Below are 4,559 nucleotides of genomic sequence, written 5' to 3'. Positions count from 1 at the left end.
TTTGAAAAAAAATTATTAACAAGTTCCAGCAAAAAATCGTAGCAATCCACAATTATATTTTTGTTTTTTGCTTGACAATTTTTTTCATTTGCCTACAACTACATTCACTGTGTTACGAAGACAGCTAATATACGTTTCTAATGGTTAAGCTTACAATTTTTGCTGGGTAATTTATGGTAACCATATTTATGAGATGATCTTTCAATCACCATCAACAGCAGCATTGCAGTTTTTCCTCGATTGCACACGTATAGAAATGTACGAACAAAAGTGTACCACTGAAATACGAATAGTTCCGCTGCAGTACGAATAGAAGTGAATCGCTGAAATGTACGAATAGAAGAGTACCGCTGCAATCATAGACGACTAGAGACCTGCGGTTCTTTACTTTACTGGTACTATTGCTTCTACCGGCGTTTTTCTTTCAAGACATTAGGTTCTGAAAGCAGGTTTAGAAATTGTTCAATAATGGGGATTGTTTCAAACTTTTTGGAAAACTTTTACTTCGAGACATCATATTAGTCTAAGGTCATGGAAGCAAAAACAAATTGAACAATTGGGACGGGGAGACTCTGTCAATTTTCATATCGATATTGATACGGAGAATATCACAGGGAACGGATGGTGTCTTTTCACGTCGTCTGTGCTAGGAATGCTCGCATGTAATTGGTTCATCATTCGCGTAAATTTGTTATTGAAACTTTTTATCAATCCAATTTTTTTTATTTATATTACAAAATTGTTGTACTTTTTATCTATCCAATAACATATTGATTATTGTTATCCATCATGTGGTTATGCTCTTATTAACGTCTGAAATCTGACGCAACTTTTGCCAGTTTCATTTCAAATTTTACAGAATGCATCCCAGTATAGTAAACAAAGACGTAGTCCCACGTCAAAACTCTTGGTAGTTAACATTTTAAAGACATTGGTTTTCGAGTTATTTTGAATTTAAGCTCGAAAAATTATTAAGATTTAGAAAAATACACGTTTTTCTTAATTTGTCCGTGGCTCTCCAGCAAAAACCATACGTTTATTGGAATGCTTGAACAAAAATATACAATTCATCCTTTGACAACAAAACGATTGGATAAATAACTGAGGCGCTGTACCTTAGCCTACCTACACACATTCCCCCTTGCCGAATGTTTTTACCTACTTGTTTACTACACCATTAATCCCTTCGTTTTTTTACTATTCAGAAATTAAGCATATCAGCTTCATCATAATACCGGAAGAACTCCATCATGATACTGTTGCGGTTCAAGTGTTCATTGCCAAATTAATGAGTTTTTGGAAAACAAAAATACAGTTAAAAAAGCGAAAAGCGTCTGATGAAAAATAATCTACCATAAAAAAATTATTTTCCATTTTTCCATCCTGGACTTTTTTTTCAAAGTTGCGTATTAACTTCAAGTTTCTTTAAAAAAAATTGATAAAAAAATTCAACTCTTTTTTTAGAACGAAATTTAATGTTTATTTTTAATTTTTTTTGGTCAGAAAAACATTTTTTTTACAATGTATATATTTTTTATGATGCGTTTTCAATTCCCCACAACTCATTCTCAGACAATTTTTCTATAAAACCAACGGTTTCTGGGCTATAACGTTTTGAATAAAACCTTGCCAAAAAGCATACGCCCTTTTAGAATATACTCATGGGTGTAAAAAATCTCTCCAACTGTGAAAAATGCTCAGTTTGCTAAGCCAAATACGTGTGCAATGGTCGATTTAATTTTCGTATATTTCCAGATCATTTGGCGCAATTCTGCTCAATCGCATCTCGGTTAAAAATGTTTCCCTGAATATTTTTCAGTTTCTTCTGATATTCCCTGATTTCGCTGATCGAAAAATGAATTCCCTGACCAGGCTTCGAAATGGTCACGGTAGAACCACTTTTCATTGCGATAATCGTCTTCTTGTTTCTCTGACGCTACCAAAGCTTGCTGTCTTAATACATTCTTGAACAAACATGTCAAACAAGTACCGCCACCACGTCGTTTTTTTCCTCAAACGTATTTTGAAATTTTTTCTAGAAATGAGAACTAGGGTAACGACTTCAGAACTCGCCCACCTTTTCCGAGTACTCAAAATTCGCCAACCTATTTTTTTATTGTTTGCAATATAGTGTCAACTCTTGGAACCGTGTTTAAATAAAAATAAGAAATAGCTGAGATTGAAAATAAATAATTATTTTACATAATTAAATAACAAACCCCGTAAACAATTAGTTGATTAGTTAAAGCGATATCAAATTAATATGGTGGTTGATTTTTAATGAGTAAGGGAGGTGTACCGATCATGACAATTCTGCTCAATCGCGTCTCGGTTAAGAATGTTTCCCTGAATATTTTTCAGTTTCTTCTGATATTCCCTGATTTCGCTGATCGAAAAATGAATTCCCTGGCCAGGCTTCGAAATGGTCACGGTAGAACCACTTTTCATTGCGATAATCGTCTTCTTGTTCCTCTGACGCTACCAAAGCTTGCTGTCTTAATACATTCTTGAACAAACATGTCAAACAAGTACCGCCACCACGTCGTTTTTTTCCTCAAACGTATTTTGAATTTTTTTCTAAAAATGAGAACTAGGGTAACGACCCCAGAACTCGCCCACCTTTTCCGAGTACTCAAAATTCGCCAACCTATGTTTTATTGTTTGCAATATAGTGTCAACTCTTGGAACTGTGTTTAAATTAAAAAAAAATAGCTGAGATTGAAAATAAATAATTATTTTACATAATTAAATAACAAACCCCGTAAACAATTGGTTAATTAGTTGAAGCGATATCAAATGAATATGGTGGTTGATTTATAATGGGTAAGGGAGGTGTACCGATCATGACAATACCTGAAATATGTACCAGCTGTGGTCTATGGAGCTTAAAAAGACTAGTGCCATAACTGGCGCTTATGCAATAATGCACTCGCCATGACGGGATCACTAACCCTATGTGCTAAATGATTCTCTCTCTTTCAATCACTTACTTGGTCTACAGCAATTACAAGCGACTTGTCAAATCTGTGGCCATTGCACAGCCTACAAGACACGCTCTGCTTTGCATAGGATCATTTGATTCAATGTTTGCACACATTCAGAAGTTAAGCACTTATTGCAATTCAATTATATTCAAATTTATCATAACTGGACGTTTATGCATAGATTAATAAAAACAGATATAAATCACACAATAGTGTTGGGACATTAAGCTAATTTATATCGTATACGTATTCATTGTCGATAAAAATATTTGATTCATATCAGTGTTCAGAAGATTCATACCTATGCATTTACCAATCAGCTGGAATTCATCCAGTAACATTACTTACGTTCTAGGTAGGACCATACAGAAATTAAAAATTTACTGTTGCTGCGAAGGAGAAAAACGCAATTATGAAGGCATTTATAAAGACGCTAACTGTTCCATAGCTGCAAAATAACACAAAAAAGAATATAATTGAATAATCACTACAAAAAACTGATAAATATCCATTATTCGCTTCAGCAAAGTTAACAAAATTGAAATATTAACTGAATATGTACATGTGTTGTACCAGAAATTCGACTGCAGTTTTACTTAGTTTATTCTAGAATAAGAACACTGTTTTTAATTTCGTTTGTATAGAGCTTTTCATATAAATGTCGCATTCAGCCGGTAAAAAACATTAGGGTGGACATTTACAAAGACTAAATGAAATTGTGGAAAAGTGTTCTAAAAAGATTTTTGCTCGCAAATTTCTCTTCTAAAACTAATGAAAAACATCAGCCTTGTTCTTGTTTTCAGATATCTGACACAGCCGAGAACAATTCCAATAAGTATTGTACTGTGCATTTGAACTAGTATTGAATTGCGCACCTTGAATACCCTTCATTTTTTTCGTTCACCAGCATCAGGTTTAGATACAATTGTAGTGAACAATGTTAAGCTTTACTGTCTCAAAATTTTGAATTTAAACAATTTTAAGACTATTTTGGTTTGTTTATCAGTGTAAAACATTATTTTTCGGAGTGTATAATATTCTCTTCAGATCAGTGTTATTGGTAGCTACATCTTTACCGGAGACACCATTTCAATCAAACAAACCGTTTTTAAAAATCTTAGATTTTATTCAGCAGTAAATACCATTTTCTGATGCGGATCACTCGAAATTTTGGTCGTATGTATTTTTATTACCAAACAACATCGTTGTATAAAAGAAAAACTTCTTAAATATTGCAGATCGTAAATAGACAATCAGGATTGATTAGCAAACATCCGTGAAATACTATTGATAATCGGTGCGAATTGCGCAACATTTTAGGAAGCCCTCAAAATTATTATGTTCGGTTTTCAACAATATTTTCACTCTTTTGCCACTGACACTGACTGAATAAACCGAGCTATTCTTAACCTGTGGGGGGGGGGGGAGAAACGAATACTACACTCAAAACAAAGAACACGCACATGCATCGTTTTCTGATCGCGTGTAACTATCTTTTTGCTGCAACGCATGCATGACTTAAACGAAGTTTTTATTTAGTAACATCAGGAATACTGAATGAGCTAATTTTACAGA

The sequence above is a fragment of the Wyeomyia smithii genome, chromosome 3 (assembly GCF_029784165.1).
Source record: "Wyeomyia smithii strain HCP4-BCI-WySm-NY-G18 chromosome 3, ASM2978416v1, whole genome shotgun sequence".
NCBI classification, from domain to species: Eukaryota; Metazoa; Arthropoda; class Insecta; order Diptera; family Culicidae; genus Wyeomyia; species Wyeomyia smithii.
The sequence above is the reverse complement of the archived record's forward strand: the minus strand, read 5'-3'. Positions refer to the sequence as shown.